Source organism: Nyctereutes procyonoides, unplaced genomic scaffold (genome assembly GCF_905146905.1).
Source record: "Nyctereutes procyonoides isolate TBG_1078 unplaced genomic scaffold, NYPRO_anot_genome, whole genome shotgun sequence".
NCBI classification, from domain to species: Eukaryota; Metazoa; Chordata; class Mammalia; order Carnivora; family Canidae; genus Nyctereutes; species Nyctereutes procyonoides.
In genome coordinates, this window is record NW_026575048.1 from 24,988,240 (window position 1) to 25,015,382 (window position 27,143).

Consider the following 27,143-nt stretch of genomic DNA (forward strand, 5'->3'; position numbering starts at 1 on the left):
ATCACACTCATTTTTTGAGGGGAGAGGCAGGGAAAAGGACATGGGAAATTTTGGTGTATTGGTAATGTTCTAGGTCTTAAACTACCACAATGGGTTCATCACTGTTCATTATATGAATGTGGTTTATAACTTACATACATGTTACACAGATTTTTCTATGTATCAAGCATTTTATGTAAAAATAAACATCATTATAGATTATTTTAAATGTTTAAAAAAGAAATTGATAAAGATTCAGCTTATCTAGTGTTTTGTTTGCATTCAGATCTTACCTCTTCTTTTTCTGTAGAGGCTTGGCAAGTTATATTTTATGATGCCCAAGGGACTGCTGGTTATGTCCATTACTTTAATAAAGCAGAGCTTATTGTGTGCAGCCAGAAGCTTTAGCTAATTTCAAACAAAGTAAGAGGCAGCCACTTCCAAAGCTCATTTAAGACATCAAACATTTGGGAAAATTCATTACCACTGTCAACCACTCTCTCATTTAGTCCTACCCCAGATTAAATCAGACTAACAGGAAAAAATACAAAAATCACATTTCTTCAATCCCTCTGAGAATTTATCTTAGTTATGACTAACCCATGGCCTCTCCTTTATAGAGGATTAACACAGGACTTGCCCAATGGAGCAAGCACAAATGCATGTTCCAAATACTACTTATTGTACAACTAGTAGTAGTATCCTAATGATGTATAGTCCCTGATCCTGAGGAAAAACACATTTTCTACTTTATCACAGCCATTTATTGATGTTAAAGCATCTCTGCAAATTATATAGTTACAATGTGTAAGTTTATTAGATTATGCAGCCTCCTTGTTTTATATCCCCCACAGTAGCAATTTATAAACAGTAGTTGATTGCTTGATCCTATGCCTTTCTCATAGAGGCTAAAGGTAACAGGTAAAGAAGGTGTTAGGGAAAAGTGCCCAGGATAGGAAAAAGTAAGAAAACCCAGGTAAAGTTACAAAGGGAATGGAATCCTCCAAACACGTGGGGCTGCTGAGAGCGTGGCAATATGAAAGAAAAAATCAACTTCAAGGTACCAAAAACTAGTAATAATACTAATGATAAAGAAATTATTCTAGATGTCTCTAGAGTGAAAGGAAAAAGAAACTAAAACAAGTCATCAAAAGGGAACAAAAATTTAAATGATATTAGGTTATCACATCAGCAACACTAAATGCCAACAGACAACAAAGCAATGTATATAAAGCCCTGAGGGAAAAGGATTTCCAATCTTGAATTCTGTAACCACACAAATATGAAGTAAGCAATCTCTAGTTAATGGAACCAGAAACAAAAAGATTAATATGTGATTGATAGAGAAACTTTAAAAGGAAAAGAATGATATAAATACTTAAGATGGGAAATGAAATATAAATTCTCAATTATCATACCAGAAAATTAGTGAAAAATGTCTATCATTAACAGATAATAAATAGAGGTTGAATCATTTAAAGATACTGAAGTAACCACTAGAAGAAAGAACTACAAGAATTGGTTGCTTCTGGAGGCCTGTGGGTGTAAGAGTTTAGGCATGGGGACTGTGATTTGTGACCACCTGTACATATTACTCTAATAACATTTACTTTTTTTCTGTAAAAAGCCTATTCTCACAAGAAATATGAATAGAAACTAAAGCAACAAAGAATACAATTTTTTACTTATCAAATTGGCAAGGCTTCTTGAAACTATACTCCATATTGGCACAGATGTGTAGGAGAGGACACTTTCATAGAGGGTCAATAGATTACAAGCTTCCCAGGGGGCAATTTGATAAAATGTATCAAAAACTATCTAAAATATGCAAAACTGAGCACCAGTTCCCTTTCCAATAATTGATTTTGTTAAACAATCAAGAATGTATCTTTTTTACAAGGATATTCACTAAAGGTCTGTGTTTAATAATAAAATACTTACTAGAAACAACTTTAATGTCCAACAATAGAGGCTTGTCCAAATAAATAATGATACATTCATATAATGAAATACTATATAGTCATTAAAAATTAGGTAATAGGAAAATATTTAGTGACATGGAAAAATATTCACAATACACTGAAAAAATTACTGGATAAAATGATATAATATTTTGGATTTGCTTTGACAATGATTTAGGGGAGGGAGAACATGAAGGAGGATTTAGATAAAACAAGACGTGCCGTGGGTTGATAACTACAGAAATGAAGTAATGGGAAATGGAGGTTATTATTACTATTCAGGCTGCTTTTGCATATGCTCAAAATTCTCCACAATAAAGTTCTTTTTTAAAATATGTACAATGCATTTAAATATATAAATGAAAATTAGGGGGAAAGTAAATAATACACATTAAAACGAGTGGTTATATCTGGTTACTTTTATTATCATTTGCTTGTTTTTATTTTTTAAATGATCTGCCCAACAAAAGCAAATCACTTTTACACTAATAACTTCCAAAATTCTAATATAAACTATGGCCTATTTCTGAGTTCTCTAGGCTCTGCTATCTCTCCATATTTCCTCTATATTCTAGTATCATATCCTGTTTACCATTTTGCTTTATAGTAGCATTACACTTTTTTCCATAAACAGAAACTATACATGAAGCACCACAATTATTTTTTGTTCTAAGTTTGAAAAAATCATCCTTAAATTCAGTTATAGGTCTTGCTTCAGAACAAATGATAAATTTATTGCTAATTTCTCAGAATGTCCATCTTTTAGTTCAGTGGTTCTCCTTACTTGGAGAGGAGTCCAGAGGCTTTATATCAGAATCTCCTGGAAGTTTTTTAAAATGACACTACTGCCCAGACTCTATTCCTCAAAGGTTCTGATTTAATTGGTCTGAGACAGAGCTCAGGCACTATGCATTTTTTTTATTCGAATGTGCAGACATGACTCTGAGTCACACTGCCTTAGTCCCTACTTTGGACAGTGACACTAGACTTTGGCTACATATTTAAGTCACTGAAGAAGATATGAAAACCACTGATGTCTGGAGCCCACTCTGCCAAGATTCTCATTTAATTGGTCTAGGCTGTGGCCTGGGCTTTGGAATTTTTATCTCTATTCACACTTCCCCACCCAATATAAATATCCTTTATTTATTCACTGATGTCTGAGATTTACTTCGTTGCTAGGAATTTCCTTTTGTTAAAACAGTAACACCTCATTAAGAAAATATGGAAAACTGTGTGGAGGTTCCTCAAAGAGTTAAAAATAGACCTGCCCTACGACCCAGCAATTGCACTGTTAGGGATTTACCCCAAAGATTCAGATACAATGAAACGCCGGGACACCTGCACCCCGATGTTTATAGCAGCAATGTCCACAATAGCCAAACTGTGGAAGGAGCCTCGGTGTCCATCGAAAGATGAATGGATAAAGAAGATGTGGTTTATGTATACAATGGAATATTACTCAGCCATTAGAAAAGACAAATACCCACCATTTGCTTCAACGTGGATGGAACTGGAGGGTATTATGCTGAGTGAAGTAAGTCAATCGGAGAAAGACAAACAGTGTATGTTCTCATTCATTTGGGGAATATGAATAATAGTGAAAGGGAATATAAGGGAAGGGAGAAGAAATGTGTGGGAAATATCAGAAAGGGACACAGAACATAAAGACTCCTAACTCTGGGAAACGAACTAGGGGTGGTGGAAGGGGAGGAGGGCGGGGGGTGGGGGTGAATGGGTGACGGGCACTGAGGGGGACACTTGACGGGATGAGCACTGGGTGTTATTCTGTATGTTGGCAAATTGAACACCAATAAAAATTAATTTATTAAAAAAAAGAAAATATGCATTAAGGGGCACCTCAGTGGCTCTGAGTTGAACCTCTGGCTCTCAGTTTCAGCTCAGGTTGTGATTTCAGGGTCATGAGATCAAGTCCCACATAGGGCTCCACACTCAGTGTAGAATTGGCTTGGGATCCTCTTTCTCCCTCTCCCTCCCCTCCCCCAACTCACGCATACACGCCTCTCTCTCTCTCTCTCTCTCTCTCTCTCTCTCTCTCAAATAAATAAATATTTTTAAAAAGAAAATATATATTGAGATTTGTAATTCTTAGACAGTTTAGTGAGAACAAAAATGTGCTTAGTCTGTCTTTTTCTGAGCATTCTGAAGTTTCATATGTGGGGAAAGAGAAATATATCTATGTATTAGAGATATAACCACCAAATAGCTATATCTAAGCTATCTAAGCACATATATATGATAAGTTTATATGATTTATATTATATGTATTACATTATATGTATTATATATCTTATCATAAATATATCATATGTCATACAAACTATCATATATATCATATAAGCTAATACATATATATATGGGGGGAGGGGGAGCACAAGAAAGAAAAACTAGGGTATGAGACAAATTTTCCCTGTTTAAAAGTGGAAGATTACACACAGAGACAAATACTATATTTTCCATTTATAATGAAGTACTTAGAGCAGTCAAAATCATAGAGACAGACAGTAGCATGGTGAGTGCCAGGGGCTGGGAGGAGGGGAAATGAGGAGTTATTATCATTTAACAGGACCAGAGTTTCAGTTTTGCAAGATGAAAAGAGTTCCAGGGATGAACGTTGGTGATGTTTGTACAACAATGCAAATGTACTCAATAACACTGAACTACACACCTAAAAACAGTTCAGATCAGGGATCCCTGGGTGGTGCAACTGTTTGGCACTTGCCTTTGGCCCAGGGCGCGATCCTGGAGACCTGGGATCAAATCCCACATCGGGCTCCCGGTGCATGGAGCCTGCTTCTCCCTCTGCCTGTGTCTCTGCCTCTCTCTCTCTCTCTCTCTATCTCTCTCTGTGACTATCATAAATAAATAAAAATTAAAAAAACAGTTCAGATCATAAATTTTGTGGATGGTAGGAGGTACAGAGACAAGGTTTGGGAAGAAATGGATCTCAGATGCTGCAGAGGAGAGGGAGCCCTGGTTATGGAGAGAAGAGAGGAAGAGAAAGAGAAGAGCACACAGGATTAAACAAGGAATACACTTCCCCAAAGCCATTGACTGAGAAAACAAGAAGGGTTGATTTCTGTGACATTTTTTTAAAATAATTTGTACAATGTAAGACCTTAATTTTTGGTAACTTATGCAAGAAACAGTAAAATACGTATCCAGGATAGATGAAGATGTGGTTGATGTGGTTGGTTATAAGCTGCTATACTTTAGTATTTTTTTAATTGAAATAGAGTTGACTTGTGATATTCTGTTAGTTTTAGCTGTACAACATAGTGATTTGTCATTTACATATATTACAAAGTGATTACCACCATAAGTCTAGTTACAGTCTATCATCATATGTAGTTATTACAATATTACTGTATTCTCTATGCTGCACTTTACTTCCCTGGATTTGTTTATTTTATAACTGAAAGGCTGTACCTCTCAATCCACTTCACCTGTTTGCCCATCCCCCTGTTCTCTTCCCTGTTGGAAACCATTGATTCTCTATATTTAAAAGTCTGTTTTTGTTTTATTTGTTCATTTGTTTTTTAGATTCTACATGTGAAATCATATGGTATTTATCTTTCTCTGACTTATTGCACTTAGCACAATACCCTCTAGATCCATTCATGGTGTCATAAATGGCAAGATTTCTTTATTTTTTATTGCTGAGTAATACTCCATTGCACATATATACCACATCTTTATCAATTCATTTAGCCAAAATACAGCAGCAGTGTGTACACACCATGATAGACACAGAGGTTGCTTCCATACGTTGGCTACTGTAATCTTCCCCACCCTTTAGCATGGATGCAGAGACACCTGCTGAGTGCAGCTAATTTGGACACCAGCTCTTTGCTGCCCTTTACTCCAAATTCCACACTCCTGCACTTTAGTGCAACTACCCTTCCAGGACAAACTTGCATTAGTCCCAGCATGGCAAGACCCTCCCCTAGGGGACCAGTGTGTGTCCCCACCCCTCCAGGTCTCTAAAGTTTAGAACTTTAAAACTCAGCTGGCCCACCTAGGTTAGAACATAGATGCACTGTGCTGCCAGATGAGCAGATGGCCAGACAGCCAGGACACAGATAGGGTGAAGGCAAGGACCTATGGGATGCCCAGAACACATAAGGGGAGATTGATTACTCCTCTGGGAGGGCTTCCCAGACAGCAGTGGGTGCAAACTCCCCTTTCTGGGGAGGAGGGAGTTGGCTGGCACCATTTACCACCCCACTCTTTAGTATAAACTAACTTCAGTAAGCATGGCAGCCTAACCTACTTACACCAAGCCCTGCCCCCCAGTAGTTTGCAGGTGCTGCTTTTCTTGGACAAGGGTGCCTGAGAACCAGAACAGCCAGGTCCTCCCTCAGAAAACCAGCACAAATCCCAGCACACACCATATCCACTGACCTTAAAATTCTGCAAAGCTTCAGCTCTAGTGGAAATAGCATCAGGTCTCTTTCAAAAGCAGACCAGAGCATACCTAGATAAAACTCACCATAATATGCCCAAGGTCCAAACACTTCCTACTGCAGGCAAGGAAAATTTCTGCAGAGAACTGACCTGAGGGAAAGAGTAGCCAAAACACAGTGGCAGCATGTACACAGCATACAACAGAGACACCTCCTGAAGCACCAGTCCCTGGACAGTATATGACCTCTTCTTCATAAAGCCATTATTCACAGGAGTGGGAAACATAACAGGCTTTCCTAACACAGCAAAGACAGAGACCTAGACAAAATGCTAAGAAGGAGGAATTCATCCCAAAAGAAAGAACAAGGAAAAGTCACAGCCAGGGATCTAATTGAAACACATATAAGTAATATGCTAGATCCAGAATTTAAAGCAACAATCATAAGGATACTAGCTGGGCTTGAGAAAAGCATAGAAAATACAAGGGATGGGATGCCTGGGTGGCTCAGTGGTTACGTGTCTGCCTTCTGGCTCAGGGCATGATCCTAGAGTCCCGGGATCAAGTCCCACATTAGGCTCCCTGCATGGAGCCTGCTTCTCCCTCTGCCTATGTCTCTGCCTCTCTCTGTCTCTCATGAATAAAGAAATAAAATCTTTAAAAAAGAAAAAAAGAAGAAGACACGAGGGAATCCCTCACCACAGAGATAAAAGACCTAAAAACTAGTCAGGCCTAAGTGAAAAATGCAATAACTGAAATTTGAAACCAACTGGATTTAATGATCACAAGGATGGAAGAAGCAGAGGAATGAATGTGTTACAGAAGATAAAATTATAGAAAATAATGAATCTGAAAAGAAGAGGGAAAGAAAAATACTAGACTACAAATGTAGATTTAGGGAACTCAGTGGCCCCATAAAGTATAGTAACATTCATATCATAGGAGCCCCAGAAGAATAAGAAAGGGAAAAGGGGACAAAAGGTTTACTTGAGGAAATTATGGCTGAAAACCTCCCTTATCTGGGCATGGAAACAGACATCCAAATCCAGGAGGCACAGAGAACTCCCATCAAAATCAACAAAAGCAGGTCAACACTAGGACATATTATAGTTAAATTTGCATAATATAAAGAAAAACTCCTAAAAGCAGCAAGAAAAAAGAAGGTCCTAACTTACAAGGTAAGAAAATTGAGGTCAGCAGCAGATTTGTTCACAGAAACTTAGCAGGCCAGAAGACAGTGGCATGATATATTCAACATGTGGAATGGGAAAAATATGCAACCAAGAATACTATATCCAGCAAAGCTGTCATTCAGAATACAAAGAGAAATAAAGAGTTTCCCAGACAAATAAAAACTAAAGGAGTTCGTGACTACACCAGTCCTGCAAGAAATATTAAAGGGGGGATGCCTGGGAGGCTTAGTGTTTGAGCATCTGCCTTTGGCTCAGGGCGTGATCCTGGAGTCCCGGGATCGAGTCCCACATCAGTCTCCCTGCATGGAGCCTGCTTCTCCCTCTGCCTGTGTCTCTGCCTCTCTATCTCTCTCTATTTCTCTCTCTCTCTCTCTCTCTCTCTGTGTGTGTGTGTGTCATGAATAAATAAAATGTTTTAAAAGAAAGAAATATTAAAGGGGAATCTTGGGGTAGGAAAGAAAGTGACAAAAACTAGAAAGGAACAGAGACAATCTCCAGAAACACTGACAGAATAAACGAGTAATAAAATGGAACTAAGGTCTTATCTATCAATAATTACTCTAAATGTGAAAGGATTAAGTGCTCCAATCGAAAGAGAGGGTATCAGAATGTATTAAAAACAAAAAACAAGACTCATCTATATGCTGCCTACATGAGACTAATTTAAACCTAAAGACAGACAATTGTAGATTGAAATTGAAGGGATGGAGAAATATGTATCATGCAAATGGATGTCAAAAGAAAGCCAAAGTAGCAATACTTATATCAGACAAACTAAATTTTAAACCAAAGACTGTAACCAGAGATGAAGAAGGACACTATGTCATAATATAGGGGTCTATCCAACAAGAAAATCTAACAATGTAAATATTCATGCCCCTAACCTGGGAGCACACAAATATACAAAATAATAATAAACATAAATGACCTCATTGATAATAAACAATAAGAGTGGGGGACTTTAACATGCCACTACAGCAATAGACAGATTATCTAAGCAGGATATAAACAAGGAAACAATGGCTTTCATTAGATGAACCTAACAGATATATTCAGAATATTTCATCCTAAAACAGCAGAATATACATTCTTTGCAAGTATATATGAAACATTCTCCAGAATATATCACATACTAGGTCAAAAATCAGGCCTCAAACGTACAAAAAGATTGAAATCATACCATGCATATTTTTCAACCACAGTGCTATGAAACTTGAAGTCAACCATAAGGAAAATTTCAGAAAGACCATAAATACATGGAGGTTAAAAAATATCCTACTTTGGAATGAATGCACCAACCAGGAAATTTAAAAAGCAATAAAAAAATACATGGAAACAAATGAAAATGAAAACACAATGGTCCAAAACCTTTGGGATGCAGCAAAAGCAGTCATAAGAGAAAAGTATATAACAATACATGTCTACCTCAAAAAGCAAGACAAATCTCAAATAGGGGCACCTGGGTGGCTCAGTAGGTCAAACATCCAACTCTTGATTTGAGCTCAGGTCATGATCTCAGGGTTGTGAGATTAAGCCCCACATTGGGCTCCACACTGGGCACAGAGTCTGCTTGAGATTCTGTCTCTTTCTCTCTCTCTCTCTCTCTGCCTCTCCTCTCTCTTTCTCTCTCTGTTTCGAAAAAACAAAAACAAAAAAACCCTCAAATACACAACTTAACTTTACACCTAAAGGAGCTAGAAAAAGAACAACAAATGGAGCCTAAAGCCAGCAGAAGGAAGGAAATAATAAAGATTAAAACAGAAAATAAGTGATAGAAAACAGGGCAGCCCCCGTGGTGCAGCGGTTTAGTGCCGCCTGCAGCCCAGGGTGTGATCCTGGAGACCCTGGATCGAGTCCCACGTCAGGCTCTCTGCATGGAGCCTGCTTCTCCCTCTGCCTGTTTCTCTGCCTCTCTCTCTCTCTCTCTCTGTCTCTATGAATAAATAAATAAAATCTTTTTTAAAAAAAGTGATAGAAAACAAAAAAAACCTAGTAGAACAAATCAATGAAACCAGGAGCTGGTTCTTCAAAAACAATTAACAAAAATAGATAAACCCCTAGCCAGAGTTATCAAAAAGAAAAGGGAAAAGACCCAAATAAATAAAATCACAAATGAGAGAGAAGAGATCACAACCAACACCATAGAAATACAAGCCATTATAAGAGAATATTATGAAAAATTAGATGCCAACAAATTGGACAACCTGGAAGAAATGGATACATTTCTAGAAACATATAAACTACCAAAACTGAAACAGGAAGAAAGAGAAAACTTGAATGAACAAAAAAAAAACAGCAAAGATATTGAATTAGTAATCAAAAGCTTCACAACAGATGTATGTATGGGCCAGATGGCTTCACAGGGGAATTCCACCAATCATTTAAAGAGCTCATACCTATTCCTCCCAAACTGTTCCAAAATATAGAAATGGAAGAAAAACTTCCAAACCCATTCTACAAATCCACCATTACATTGATACCAAAACCAAACAAAGGCCTTACTAAAAAAAGAGAACTATAGGCCAATATCCTTGATGAACATGGATGTAAAAATTCTCAACAAAATACTAGCAAATCAAACCCAACATTACATTTTTTAAAATAGATTCTTTTTTTTAAATTTTTATTTATTTATGATAGTCACACACACACAGAGAGAGAGAGAGAGTCAGAGATATAGGCAGAGGGAGAAGCAGGCTCCATGCACCGGGAGCCCGATGTGGGATTCGATCCCGGGTCTCCAGGATCGCGCCCTGGGCCAAAGGCAGGTGCTAAACAGCTGCGCCACCCAGAGATCCCCCAAACCCAACAGTACATTAAGAGAATCATTCACCACAATCAAGTGTGATTTATTCATGGGTTGCAAGGGTGGTTCAATATTTGCAAATCAATCAGCATGATACACCACATTGATAAAAGAAATGATAAGAACCTTGATCCTCTCAATAGATGCAGAAAAAGCATTTGACAAAGTACAGCATACATTCTTGATAAAAAAAAAACCCTCAACAAAGTAGAGATAGAGGGAACATATCTCAATATCATAAAGGCCATATATGAAAGACAGATAATATCATCCTCAATAGCGAAAAACTGAGAGCTTTCTCCTATGGTCAGGAACAAGACAGGGATGTTAGTTTCACCACTGTTATTTAACATAGTACTGGAAGTCCTGGCCTCAGCAATCAGACAACAAAAAGAAATAAAAGGCATCCAAATTCACAAGGAAAAGTCATACTTTGATTGTTTGCAAACATGATACTTTATGTAGAAAACATAAAAGACTCCACCAAAAAATTATTAGAACTGATACACAAATTCAGTAAAGTGGCAGGATACAAAATCAATGTACAGAAATCTGTTGCATTTCTACACACTAATAATGAAGCAGTAGAAAGAGAAATCAAGGAATCAACCCCATCTACAATTGCACCAAAAACCATAAGATACCTAGGAATAAACTTAACCAAAGAAATAAGAGATCTGTACTCTCAAAACTATAAAACACTTATGAAAGAAACTGAAAATAACATAAAGAAATGGAAAAACATTCCATGCTTGTGAACTGGAAGAACAAATATTGTTAAGATGTCTATGCTATGGGCACCTGGGTGGTTCAGTGGTTGAGCGTCTGCCTTTCACTCAGGTCATGATCCTGGGATGGTGGGATCGAATCCCACCTCAGGCTCCCTACGGGGAGCCGCCTTCTTCCTCTGCCATGTTTCTGCCTCTTTCTCTGTGTCTTTATCAATCAATTTATTGATTGAAATTTATCAATTTCTCTGTGCCTCTTTATCAATCAATCAATAAAATCTTTTTAAAAAATATCTATGCTACCTAGAGCAATCAATACATTCAGTGCAATCCCTATCAAAATACCAGCAGCATTTTTCACAGAACTAAATAATCCAAATATTTGTATGGACCACAAAAGATCTGAAATAGCCAAAGCAATCTTGAAAAACAAAGCTGGAGGTATCACAATTCTAGACTTCAAGGGGTACACACATCTCAATGGTTTATAACAGCATTATCAATAACAGCCAAGTTATGGGAAGAGCCCAAATGTCCATCAACTTATGGACATATAAAGAAGATGTGGTACATACATATTCAACAGAATATTACTCAGCCATAAAAAATGAAATCTTGCCATTTGCAATGACATGAATGGACCTAGAGACTACTATGCTAATTGAAATAAGTCAATTATAGAAAAGCAAATACCATATAATTTCACTTATATGTGGAATTTAAGAAACAAAAATGAACATAGTGGGGAAAAGAGTGAGGCAAACCATCTAATTCTCTTAACTATAGGAACAAACAGGATTGCTGAAGGGGAGGTTGGAGGAGGATGGGCTAAATGGGTGATGGGTATTAAGGAGGGCACTGGTTGTGATGAGCACCAGGTGTTGTATGTAAGTGATGAATCACTGAATTCTACACCTGAAATTAATATTACACTGTATGCTAACTAACTGGAATTTTAAAAAAAACTTGAAACTTAAAAAAAAGGAAAATACATACATACATACATACATACATACATACATACATACATACCTATCTACCTACCTACCTCTCTGTGGCTCCTAACATGATGATATTGGCCATCTCATCATTAATCAAGATTTTCAACTTTGCAAAGCATGCCTGGAGACATTTTTCTGTGTTTAACACTGGTGTCTAACATTTAGTGCTGATTTTCAAAGTCTACAACTAAAATCAAAGTTTGCCTGGGTTTCAATAATTTCATAATACGACATGTGGTAGACATTTAATGTTTCATTTGCTAATGGCACTCTTCTGGGAACTCACATTTTTTTTCAGGTATCTTGTTCCAATTTTTTTTGTTGCCATTTTCTCTCATCTCCAAAGTTTTTCTGTTGTCTTCTGAACTCAAAGCCATAAAATAAAATATTGTGAATTTTGCTTGTAAACCATTAAACTAACATTCAGTAAAATGGAAAATGTCTTCAAACAATGGGGGAAACAATTACAGATGACTCGGAAAACCTCTCTGATATCATAAATAACTTTTAGTGTTCCATTATAAGACCAAAGTTTTTGTGTATGTTCATAGTTTTTGTCTTTCTCCTTGACACGCTTGTTGATGTTTCCTAAACTTGTCTAATGATACAGATAATTTCAAGTGCTTATAAAAGGTGCTGAATCCCAAAACCCTCCCCTGGAGATTCTGATTCAGTAAGTCTAGGGCAGGACCCAAGACTCTATAACTCCTGGCCTGTTTGTCTCAGGTAGTTCTGCATGAAGCTAAGGTGGCTGCAGATGTGACAGAGGAAAACAGCAGATACAGCTCTTTCCAACTCTCCCACTCCTCATTTCCTCTCCCAACCATTCCAGGCTTTCCCTGCATTCTCCCTTGGACTTTGGTACCTGCTCTGTCTTGCTATGCAAGCTATGCTCCTCAGACCAGTAGTAGCAGTTTCACCTGGGAGCTTGAGAGAAATGCAGAATCTCAGGCTCTACCGCAGATTCAGAATCTGCACTTTAACAAGATCCCTGGGTGATATATATATCCAAATGGTATATATATATCCACTAAAGAAAAAGGAGCACTGAGAGAGAAGTGTTTCCCAAACATTTTGGTAAACACTGAAATCATGTGGGCCCTTCTTAAACATGCAGTGGCCATGTTCCACCCCAGACAAGGAAAGGATTCTGATGCATATCAAAATTTAAGAAACACTACATCTGAAATTAATATTACACTGTATGGTAAGTAACTGGAATTTAAATCAAAACCTTTTTTAAAAATTCACTAAGAAGAAAAGAAACTCGTAAAAAAAAAAAAAAAGAAAAGAAAAGAAACTCTGCCCAAATGGCTTCTGCTCACAATTTTAACTTTGACTTAGACCAGATTGTAATTTTTTTTTATTTGCCAAGGAAAAGGAGAAATTTTAAATATCTTCCTAAATGCTATAGAAGTTATCAAACATAGTTTCTTCACCCTAAAGTAATAGAAACCTGGTTGAAACTTGGCATGGCTGGCATAGCATCCTGGGCTCCAAGGGTTCCATCATCCATATCCCAGTTGCATCCTAGGCCAAGTGTCTGGATACCCAAGCCAAAGAGCCTCTGGTCAAGCTCCACTTTGAGGTCTGGTGAGATCCTCAATACCTCCTTTCTCTTTGTTGGGTCTCCCCATATACCTCAGGTCAGACAGATGTACTACTTGGCTTCTCTGTCCCTGTGTTCCTTTCATGAGAGTCCCCAGCCCCTGCTTCCTCCAGATAGACATTTCCTCCCTGTTCCAAGCACTCTTTCCTAACTTTCTGCACTAGAAGCTGAACAGATGCTTCCTCTTATCTTCCTGAAAGTGCCTCCACCTTTACAGTCCTATCTTCTTTCCCAGGTGCATCCATATCTCTCCCTGTCCCTGTCTGCCTCCCCAGCACCATCATTTGGCTTTCCAGCAGCTAACACCCATATATCACTTTCTATATGCCAAGCACTGCCCTTTGCCATTCATTTTATTAACTCGTTAGTCTTAACAACAACCCTACAGTGTAGATATGATTATTATACTTCAATAGATAAGCATACTGAGATGCAGCAATTCATTAACTTGCCCATATTGAGTTTCCACAGCTGGTAATTCAGACAGCCGGATTCAAAACTAGCCTGATTGACTCCAAAGTCCACTCTTTGGTCTGTATACTCTAATGACACCAAGGCCCACTCATCTACCCTGGGAGCTCTGCCTCACATCATTTACTAACCTCCAAAGCTAGGACAGTAGCATGTTTCCCCTTTTTCCTGACTTGAGAAATATCTATTAAGTTCCTCTCTTGGGTTTTTTTTAAGTTTTTATTTAAATTCCAGTTAGCCAGTTACAGTGTAATTCTAGTTTCAGGTGTACAATATAGTGATTTAACACTGCCATACAATATCCAGTGCTCATCACAATAAGTGCCTTCCTTAATCCTCATTGCTTGTTTAACCCATCCACCTACCCATCTCTCCACTAGTAACCATCAGTTTGTTATCTCTAAAGCTAAGACTCTGTTTCTTGGTTTGCCTCTTTCTCTCTCTTTTTTCCCCTTTGCTCATTTGTTTTGTTTCTTAAATTCCACATGTGAGTGAAATCACATGTAATTGTCTTTCTCTAACTTATTTTGCTTAGCATGATACTCTCTAGATCCAACCGCGTCATTGCAAATGGAAAGATTTCAGTCTTTTTTGTGGCTGAGTAATATTCCATTGTATATATATGTATACCCCTCACATCTTCATATATATTTTAATTAATTAATTATATATATAATTATAATTATATATAAAATGAATTAATTAATATACACACACACACACCTTACATCTTCTTTATCCATTCATCAGTCAGTGGACTGATATATAAAGTCAGTAATCACAAGACATAAAATCAACATATAGAAATATGTTGCATTTCTATACACCAATAATGAAGCAGCAGGAAAAGAAATCAAGGAATCAGTCCCATTTACAACCAAAAACAATAAGATATCTAGAAATAAACCTTACCAGAGGTGAAAGACCTATACTCTGAAAACTATAAAACACTGCTGAAAGAAATTGAAGATGACACAAATGGAAAGATATTCCATGCTCATGGACTGGAAGAACAAATATTGTTAAAATGTCTATACTACCTAATGCAATCTACACATTTAATGCAATCCCTATCAAACAATCACCAGCATCTTTCACAGAGCTAAAACAAATAATCCTAAAATTTGTATGAAACCACAAAAGACCCCAAATAACCAAAGCAACATTGAAAAGGAAAGCAAAGCTGGAGACATCACAATCACAGATTACAAGTTATATTATAAAGCTGGAGTAATCAAAACAGTATGATAGTGATTGAAAAATGGATACGTAGATCAATGGAACAGAATAGAAAATCCAGAAATGAACCCAAACTAAATGGTCAGCTAATCTTCAACAAAGTAGGAAAGAATATCCAATGAGAAAGAAAGACTGTATTTTCAACAAATGGTATTAAGTTCTTCTCTTGTGGTCAAAGGAGATGAGGGCTAGAACATGAACCTTGATGTGGCCTTGTCAATCATCTCTCTTCTCTACTGCCCTTAGCTGCCTTTTCAGGGGAATATTCAGAATTTTAATTTCATAGAATTTAATTTGTTTAGTTTTAATTAATTTAATTAATTGCTTTTAGTTCAATTTAATTTTACAGAATTTTGATGGTTATGTATCACAACATGAAAGTGAAGCATTCATGCTTACATTAACAATGATTATAAAGTATAACTGTTCTCCCACACACGACCTAAGAATTGAGGAACTCAAGGAAGAAATGGGCAGGGAAGACTTCTGAAAGGAAATGTCCCAAAGAAGCCCTTCCTGAGCAGGACATGGGCTTGGTGACATGGGTTAAAGCAGTTGGAATGCAAATGGGACACAGAGCACTGCACTGGCAAGGAGTCTTGGTGTTGACAAGAAGAGGAGAGAAGCTTATGCAATTTCTTGGTGTTGACAAGAGGAAGAGAGAAGTTTATACAACTTCACCCTGAGAGGAAAGACAGGGAGTAGAAAGCCCATCTAGGAAGAGAATTAAGAGCTGTGCACCAGGCACAACACAAACTGCACAATTTGCCATGTTTGTGTTATTAATGGCACTGAAACCATTCACAGGGCTATGTGTCTGCCTTTAGAACAATGAGGAAACTGGGTTTCACACTCCACTTGTCATGAAGAGAACAGAACCCCTTCAGTTAGAGAAGCTCTAGGAGGAGAAGTAACTAAGCATTGCCACCTACTACAGGAGAAAAAAGAAACCAGAAAGCTGGTCCAGGGCTGAAAAGTAGGCTGAAACCTTGTGGAAGGAAGGATCTTTGTGAGTTTCCTGATAGCTTCTCTGAGAAAGGAGGTTGTAAGCTGGCTGGTCTTCAGAGGTTGTATGAGGATACATTTTTCCCTCACTAGGTGGGAAGAACAAAGCAACCACACTGCACCAAGATGTAGGCATAAGGAAGTACACAGATCTGCCCACCTGGAGCCAAGGTTCCTGCAAGGGAGCAGGAAGTAAAGCTGGAAAGCAGTGGGCCAACATGTCTCCTCATGAGTTAATAAGGACTGGAAGGAAGTGGGGACTTTGTGCCAGGGAAGCTATGCCAACCAAACCAACTACACCCAGACAGTTTGTGATGTAGGGATAAAGAAATTCTTCTCTGAAAACACAATTTCCCTACATTTCTTAGGAAAGTTCGTCTTTAAGAAATCCAATTTGTCAAGGCCAAAGTGAGGAAAAGAAGGATAAATTCATAGGGTATAGCATAATGACTAAGAACATGCTTTCTGTATTAAACTACCTGGGTTCAAATCCTGACTCTCAATGACTCTGTGACCTGGACCAAGTTATTTGTTTTCCCTGTGCCTCAGGTTTGGGGATGATAATAGCTCTTGCCTTGAGAAATAGTGCTAACCGTTGAATAAAATAAGACAAGTAGAGCTCTTAGAATGACACTTGGTATGTAAGAAGCATTCATTAGATGTTAACTTCTACTATTCAGTAAAAAGAAGCACTTGCAGAAGTGGGTCTCAAGAAGAATCTTCTCTAAATACAGAAGTCAAGGGGGTGCAGATTAGATTCGAGGAAATCTGCATTTTTAGTGCCACTCTGCGTGACATAGATACAGGTGGTCTGAGCTTATCTTGTTAGGAAGCCTTCCTACTTGTAAAGGCAATTTCCCAGCCCAGTAGAAAACCCACAGAAAATTTGTAAGGGTAAATCCCTAAAGGAGGAGAGATGGAGACAGCAATGGTGTGCTCTTCAGACCAGAGCATTCCCTCTGAGCACCTACTAGAACATGGTCTTGCACAGAGCAACAGAAGTTTGACAAGGGCACCTCAGTACCATTCATACTCAGAACCTTCCATTCTGAAAGAGGCTTTTTGTGAGGACGCCCCCTGATTTCAGTTTTTTTCTGTTCCTACACTCTGAATGTTCTGCTTTTAAAGAGGGCTCAAAGATTTATGCTGTCCCAGTCTGGAATTGACACTCAATTCACAGGGTTGGGAAATTCTTAAGCAGCACACTGAGAAGAAGAAATGGCAGAGGGGTTTTGTGGGGGGGGGGGGTTGTTTTTTTTGTTTTGTTTTGTTTTGTTTTGTTTTGTTTTGTTTTGCCCTTTGAGCTGCAAGGCAACCCTCTAGATGTACTGTCTAGCTCCTCTAGAACACCAGGAGCAGCCCTGGATTCCAAACAATAGTAGGCTAAGATCCAAAAATGCTCTTTGTGGTCTTGGATCCTTCCAAGCCCCATCCCAAACTGAGGAAAATTCAGAATTGTGCCTAACAGATTCCCTTGAAGTCTCATCCCACAATGTCCTAAGTAAGCACTTAGCCTCCCACTCACTTAGGAATGACACAGCACTTGAGAATTACAAAGTGCATGAAGGACACATGGCTTTGTTGTTTTGTGGATTCCATGTTGGAATTACCTCCCTAAGAATCATTTACACAAAAATGATTTACTGAGGAGGGGAGGCAGAGGGAGTGGACTTGCCTTTCATGTTAGAAGGCTTCTCAGTTAGATTTTCTTTCCATGTGTTCCTTCTGTGCTCCTTGCCCAGGATTTGAAATTATGGCAAAATTATCCCACTGAGTTTTGATTCTACCAGGTAACTGAATTGCTGCGTGGACCATTTTCCATATTCTATCATTATGCCAACCATTTAGCTATCTTCTTTTAAATTGCATTCCTGGGCACTTGGGTGGCTCAGTTGCTTAAGCATGACTCGTGATTTAAGATCCAGTCTTAAAGTTGGATCCAGTCTTAGAGTTGTAAGATTGAGCCCCATGTCAGGCTCCCCACCCAGTGGAGAGTATGTTTAAGTTTCTCTCCTTCTGCTCCTCCCCCTGCTTGCATTCTCTCTCTCTAATAAATAAATTTTTTAAATTAAATTAAAAACAAATCGCATTCTTGTCTTCTTCGGAGTATGATTGAGGAAACATGGGCTTTGAAGTCTAACAGATTAGTTTGAGCTTGGCCCTGCCACTTGACATCTGTGTGAATGTAGGCAAGTTACTTAACTTCTGTTTATCCTGGTCTCTTTATCTGTAAGATTAAACTGATAAGGAAGCTATTTTGGAGGTTTTTCAGTAGAAAGTTTGTACAACTATTAGAATCCTTGTTTCTACAACTGGTCTGTCATAAGTATCTATAACTGCCTCCATTATACATTCCATTGTTCCTGTTGCCCCCAGCCAGCCCCTCAGCTAAAATATTTCTTGACCTAATATGAAAATTCAAAGTTTCGTTCCCAAAGAGTCTGAGTCACTAGTCTGTATTGAGTCGCTATAATCTACCATTAATTTGTACTATGGGGTATTGAGATGCCCTAGAGAACCTTGAAAACTCCTGACATACTCCTTCTTTTTTTTTTAATTTTTTTAAATTTTTATTTATTTATGATAGTCACAGAGAGAGAGAGAGAGAGAGAGGCAGAGACACAGGCAGAGGGAGAAGCAGGCTCCATGCACCGGGAGCCCGACGTGGGATTTGATCCCGGGTCTCCAGGATCGCGCCCTGGGCCAAAGGCAGGCGCCAAACCGCTGCGCCACCCAGGGATCCCCCCATACTCCTTCTTATTCATACTGTATAGCAACAACCATATTCCCCATTAAAAATCAGGATCAACAATTCAAAAAAAAAGTACAGTAATCCTCTTCTTTGCTTGTTTCAGTGACATGATGAATCCAAAGAGACCAAATGGCATTTTCAACTTCTAGTTTAATTAAGACATTTTGTGTTCAATGGTGGAAATAAACCTCCTTTGGAAACTAAACTTGTAAGACCTCTAAATCAACAGAGCCCAAAGTTGCAGAAATGTGGAAAGCAAAATGTATATTACTTGGTACAACAGAGAGAGGAACCAGGCTACTTCCCCTTTTGACGGACTATGAGATAATGATAGAAAATGGAAGAAACATCACCTTATATAACTTACTGGCTCAGAGCATATACTATATCTCAAGGACAGCACCATAACCCACCAGGTTGTCTTCTGGTGGATGCATAAATAAGTAAACAATAGATCATTCTTTCCTTTGAATCTTTCTATACCCATGAGTGGGACTATAATGTATACCCATGAGTGGGACTATAATGATGTAGCTGGTACCAGCATATCATGTGGAATATTCTTTAAGCCAGTTTTTTCTCCTTCATTAACTGGTCAAAAGGCACCCTCCAGGATTCTGAGCTACTTGTTTGCACAATTTATTTGTACCTTTAGTACTTGATCAAGACTGATTTTATATATAAATATAGATATATAATTAGTATTATACATTTCTATTACATATTACAATGCATGTTATAATGTGTATATATAAAGTATACCTTATAATGGAGTATAACACATAACATATTATAATGCAATATAATATTTAATATCACATAGTATAATATATATATGTATGTGCAACACATGTGTGTGCATGCCAAGGTCCCTCCCAGAGATTTTGGGCATTATTGGACCAGCTGGATCATAAGATCCAAGTAGCAAAGGAGCTTATGTTTATGGGTTAGTTAATAAGTTAGAGAAGCAAATACAAATAAGAGATATATTGCCCCCAGAATCCAAATATCCCATTGAGTGCTATGACTCTTTTTTAGTGATAGGACTCAAGACACAGCACTGAGTCTTTCACTTTGAAGAAAATGATCTCTATAAACCCCAGACCATAGAACCCTAGAAATTTCAGTAGGGCAGTAAATTTATTTCCTATCCTCTGGCATGTACATGTATAGCAAAAGCACCTAGAATATTTGCTAGTTTCTGTGTACTAGGGTCATTAACATGTTATCAGTGTAGTGGAGAGCATGATATTCTATAGAAAATTGGCATGATCAACATCTCTGCAGATTCAATTTTGACAGTGGACATGGCACTTGTCAACTATACTGTTGTCTCAACAGCACAAAAAAGACAAAATAATTACCTACTTCTTGTGTTCTTTTCTGTTGATTTAGAGAATAAGTCATATCCCAGATTTAAATCTCTATACCAGGGATGCCTGGGTGGCTCAGTGGTTGAGCATCTGCCTTTGGCTCAGGGCCTGATCCCAGATTTCCGGGATCAAGCCCCACGTTGGACTCGTTACATGGAGCCTGCTTCTCCTCCCTCTGCCTGTGTCTCTGCCTCTCTTTCTGTGTCTCTCATGAATAAGTAAATAATTTTTTTTAAATCTCTATACCAGGTATCAGAGATTATGGCACTGATGTTGGCACTATTCTCTACCATGTCCCCAAAGACTACTTATTGGCCTTTCCTATGATAATACAACTCTTGTATAAGTCAGATACCCATTGTTGGGGCTCTCCCAGTAGCCAAGAATATCTATTCCAACCATGAAACAGAAAATAATCGCCGAGTGGATTCATAGATCCACTTGGCCTAGTATTGTAGGCCTAGTTTCTAAAATGGTCCCTCAAAGATGTTCCACTCTAATCCCCAGAGCCTGTGGCTATGACGGGTTATCATCTTTATGATTGTGATAGTTAAATGGCAGAATTGGCTTTAAGACAAGAATATTATCTGACGGAACCTAATCTAATCACATGAGCCCTAAAAGGCAGAGCACTTTCTCCACCTGGCAGCGTAAGGAAAAGCCAGAGAGATTCAATGTGTGAGAAGAACTCGATATGCCATTCTGGCTTTGAATATGGAAAGGGGTGGTCATATGCAAAGGAATGCAGGCAACCTCTGGAAACAGAGGAGAACCTCCCTGACCAACAGTCAGCAAGGAAATTGAGATCTCAGCCCTACAAGGACAAGGAACTAAATTCTGCTAACAACCTGAGGAGGTTGGCAGTGGTTTTAAGCCTTCAAATAAGAGTCTGGACCACATGATACCTTTGGCCTTGGAAAACCCTAAACTGAGATCCTAGCCAAGCCTTCATAGACAGCTGATCTACAGAACTGTGAGTTAAAAATGGATGTCATTTTAAACCACTTAGTTTGTGGTAATTTGATATACAGCATAGAAAATTAATACACTAATACCTACTGTGAAAAGGACTCAGGTGAAAACTCTATTTATCATGTGACATCTATAAACCCTACTCTGACAGACCATGGTAGCATTTTTGGTCATCAGGAATTAATGTCATTTCAGAGCCACTCTACAGTAACACCTGAAAAGTTTAAGTATTTCCCATTTTCCAGTTCATAACCCTTTAGGGAAAAGCTAGAAGAAATATTTAAACTATATACTTGTGGGTCTGTTTCAGGATCCTTCCTCAAAAAGACAGGTTCTTCACTTCATTCAAGGGTCTCCTCTCTGAGAGCTGGCTTAGATCTTGGTATTAAGTAATAATAATAATAATTATTATTATGACTACTGATTTCTCTGTTCAGTAGAACTAGAATTGTCTTGATGATACATAGTAAATAAAACTTTAGTAGGTCATTGTATTTGTTTCCTATTACTGCTGTAACAAATAACAACATACTTAGTGGCTTAACACAAATTTGTTATATTACACTTCTAGAGGGCAAAAATCTTAAAATGTGTCAGGCTATAATTGTCAGCAAGGCTGCATTCCTTCTGCAGGCTGATATAAATTGGTAAAAATCTTATAATTCTCCTCCACTGTTAGACATTTTTACCTGGCCCCTGAAATCTTTGATGATCTAACTTTGGTTATGGGTCTGGAGTAATAAAAGGTGTTAGTATGAGTCTTGAGATGAATAAGCATCCCTGTGAAATAATTATAAATGAGGTCCTTATAGAGACTTCAAGCAATAGAGGTTACTACAAGAACCCAGATCACTAAAATCCACCTAAATGTCTCTATTTCATTTATTAAGATCCTGTTCTCTCCAATCCATGCCCCAACTTTTACAAAAAGATCTAGTGAGCCCTGAAGCCAAATTTCATCAAATTCTGAGTCTGGTTTTTTTGCTACATTAATGATGACTATGACTACCAGAGATAAAATGTTCTTTTAAGGCAATCATAAAATCTCTCTGGTTTTCTGACTATGCTTTCAGCCAAGAATTTTAAGTCTTGAGTTTTAAATTTTTCTTTTTAAATGTTCTCCAATGTAGTCAGAAGTAGTCATCCCATCCTATAGTCCTTTTGGTCCTCATATCCATGATAATACTCTATTGAAGCAGCACTTGGTCTCCCAAAGCCTAGCCTTCAACAGGGACTTTATCAAAGTCAACTACAGTTAGTCATTTATGTAGCCATTTTGCCACTGTATGCCAATATCTGTGTTTCTCCAATGGACACAGTTTTTACTGCTTCAAACCTAACCAGGTCTGATCTCCATATTTGAGGGTGTGTTTCTTAGCACACACACACACACCCCATCATGTCCTCTAACAATTCACCATAATTTCTTTAAAGGAATCAATCACTCCTTACCATTATGTACAAAATTACCTGCTGAAAGTTCAGCACCATTTTTAAAGAAATAAAATGGATCAACATTCTCAAGGGAGGAAAAAGGAAGTGGGGGGAACAAATCATGAGAGACTCTTAATTATAGAGAACAAACTGGGTGGATGGAGGGTGGGGGATGGGTAGATGAATGATAGGTATTAAGGAGGGCACTTATTATGATGAGCACTGGATGTTATATGTAAATGATAAACCACTGAACTCCTGAAACCAATATTGAACTGTATTCAACTAACTAGAATTCTTTTTTTAAAAAAAGGAGGTCACCTGGATGGCTTAGTGGTTTAGGGTCTGCCTTTAGCTCAGGTTGTGATCCTGGGGTCCTGGGATTGAGTCCTACTTCCGGATCCCCATGGGGAGCCTACTTGTCCCTCTGCCTATATCTCTGCCTCTCTCTGTGTGTCTCTCATGAATAAATAAAATCTCTTAAAAAAAAAAAAAGGAGAAGAAGAAGCAAGTGTTGACATGGAGGTGAAATCCTGAGCCATCATATGGAAGACAGGTGTTTTGGAGAGCTTCCCAACCCACAGTGGACTTTGGTAGAGCAAGAAATGAATCTTTATTATTTAAGTCACAGAGACTGGGGACTGTTTACTGCAGTAACATAATCTAACCTATTATGACTGATACAGATATTACTAACAGAAGGAGTAAGGGATATTGCTAATCAATAATCTAAAGTCTGTGGCCTTGGCTAAAAAAATCACACCATGGAAAGAGAGGAAATGGATATTGGAGGCTGGAGAGATAGCAAATCAAGTTATCCAGTGGCAAATCATTTGGTTGGACTATAGCCAACAATAAGTTGGGAGGCAGTCATGTGTTCAGTCAACTTGTATACAGAACTTGAAAACAGAACAAGAGTTGTGTGTGTTTATTGCTGAATTTGGCAAAGAATTACAAAAAAGAAATGAGCTCATAAAAGATTTGGCTTTTGTTTGTTTGCAAACTGTGACAAAAAAAAATATGGGGTGTAGTAGGATTGGAAGAAGCAACTGCTGCCCAACTCCAAAAGGAAAAGTACATTTGAGAAACAAAAGTTAATTAAAATCAGGCTTAAAGAAAGAATCCAAATCAAGAGCCATTATACTGAGAGTTAACACCTGTGACTGAATTAAGTCATCTCAAAAAAAAAGAAAAATCCTATTGAAGTATTCCACCAAGGAAATTCCTTCAATTAGACAAAACAACTCAGGAAAAGGGTACTAAAAGATTGGTTCTCCAACTGAAATCCCATAAATTCAAGGCATCTGCAATTTCAGCTAAGTCAAGGAGATCAGGATGAGAAAGCAAATACAGAAAATCTGAGAACTGCGTCTTAAAAGGAACTGTGGATGTGACTATTTGACACATGGAACTGATTTTAATCACACTGATAAAGAGACTCCTAAGATTTTGAGATAACTGAACAACCGAAGAAAGCATGGACTAGGACTAAAAGGGTCTTTGTTCAAAACTTAAAACAACCCTTGGACTCCAAATATCTACAGAAGCAAGCAGTCCAAGAAGGCTGCTCACACTCTGTCCCAATATTCATTTCACAAGTGCCCAATGAGACTCATGTCAAGGAAGAACCTTTCCTGAGGGAGCGTAAAGGGCTACAAGAACAGGACTCTGTACTCCTCTCCGAGCCTACCTGGGGCCTACTCTAGAAATGTTCCATTTAAAATAATCTCACAGGACAGATCTACAAGATTTTCCTAAGTTTCTCCCTGAGAATTAACCATCCTCCTTGATGTTGTGAAAACACTACTTTTACACTTCTCCTGTATTTCAGTCATGTATATTCATGTATGTCCCCCATCTTAAATGAGTTCCTTGAGGCCAAGTGCAAAATCTCATTTATCTACATGTTTTTAGGTAAAGAGTTCTCAAAAATATCTGCCTAGGTGGATTTCAGGATTGCTACAGATCAATATCTAGTGTTTCTATTTTTTTCCTTTCAGAATGGAAATGTTTATTCTGGTTATCCTATTCTTGTTCCATCACTGGACACAGGCTAAGTTGCAAGGGACAGGGGGAAGATAACTTGTTAGCTCATAAATCTCATAATCAAGAGTGACTGCATGTATAGACTCTAGTCTTCACCCGGATTCTTGGTTTGGGGTCCTCTCCCTTGTGGTGGGGATCGAGGCATTCTGGGTACAGAAAGGAGTGTGACCAAGTATTTAGCATCCAGAAAGTGAACTATAGTGGATCTTAGTTTATTCACCTATATTTCTAGCTCTCCCCCTTCGATATATATATATGACAGGGTTGACTGGTTCTGGGCGATAATTTGGGGGTAGATGTCATATAGGGCATTGATTTGGAAGCTAGAATATTTAACTGCTTGCCAGTGTGAGACACTATAGACCCCTTTCCTTGTTTCAGCAACTGGCAACATTCCAAATAATGAAGCTCATATAGCATGGGTTCCTGAATGGGGATAATATAAGACTAGAGCCCCTTGTCAACTTGAAATGGATATGTAGCATGAGCAAAAAATAAACCCGTTTTGTGGTGTTTTTGTTATCATAGCGTTATAAAGCATATCATGACTGATGTAGTTTTCTTATGTGGTTCTCCAAGTTATTTTGAAATGTTCTCAGTTTGTATAATTCAGAAATCTTCCTTGGAGGATATCTACACCCCAATCTCCCATAAAAAACAGAAATGGTCTGTGCCCCAATTCCAGCAGACAACCATCCTGTCCTGCCTATCCATCCTCAATGATAGCGCCTGCACTATTTTGATAGGGAATATTGTGAAGTGCTTTCTTATGTGCAGCCAATCTGCTTCCCTATTATTTTAATTTTTTTGAGGAACCTCCATACTGTCTTCCACAGTGGCTGTACCAGTTTGCATTCCCATCAACAGTATATGAGGGTTCCCTTTTCTCCACATCCTTGTCAGCACTTGTTTCTTGAGGTGGTTTTTTTAAATTATTATTATTATTTTAGCCATTCTGACAGATATGAGGTGATATTTCATTGTGGTTTTGATTTGCATTTCCCTGATGATGAGTGATGTCGAGCATCTTTTCATGTGTCTGCTGGCCATCTCTATGTCTTCTTTGGAGAAATGTCTGTTCATGTCTTCTGCCCATTTTTAATGGGATTATTTGGTTTGTTTTGCTTGGGTTTTTTTGTGGAGTTGAGTTGTATATATTCTTTAAAATTTTTGTTGCTAATCCTTTCTTAGACATGTCATTTGCAAATATCTTCTCCCATTCAGTAGGTTATCTTTTAGTTTATTTGGTTACTTTTCTGTGCAGAAGCTTATCTTGATGTAGTCTCAACAGTTTATTTTTGCTTTTATATCCCTTGCCTCTGGAAATATATCTACAAATATGTTGCTATGGCTGAAGTCAGAGAAATTACTGCCTGTGCTCTCTTCTAGGATTTTTAGAAAGGTTTCAGCTCTCACATTTAGTTTCTTAATCCATTTTGAATTTATTTTTGTGTATTGTGTAAGAAAGCGGTCCAGTTTCATTCTTTTGCATGTAGTTGTCCAGTTTTTCCAGCACCATTTATTAAAGAGACATTTTCCCATTGCTTATTCTTTCCTATTTTGTAGAAGTTGACCATATAACTGTGGGTTTATTTCTGGACTTTCTATTCTGTTCTATTGACCTATGTGTCTATTTTTGTGCCAGTACCATGCTGTTTCAATTATTATAGCTTCATAATAAACTTGAAGTCTGGAATTGTGATACCTCCAGTTTTGTTTTTTGTTTTCAAGATTGCTTTGGCTATTTGGGGTCTTTTGTGGTTCCGTGCAAATTTTAGGATTGTTGGTTCTAATTCTGTGAAAAATGCAGCTGGTATTCTGATAGGAATTGCATTAAATCTGTAGATTGCTTTGGGTAGCACAGATATGTTTAACAATATTTGTCCTTCCAAACCATAAGTATGGAATGTCTTTCCATGTGTTTGTGCCATCTTCAATTTCTTTCATACATGTTTCATAGTTTTCAGAGGACAGGTCTTTCACCTTCTAGGTTTATTCTTAGGTAAGCTATCATTTTTGGTGCAATTATAAATGGGATTGTTTTTCTTAATTTCTCTTTCTGCTTCTTTGCTATTAGAGTATAGAAATGCAACAGATTTCTGCAAATTGATTTTGTTTCCTGTGGTTTTACTGAACTCATTTATCAGC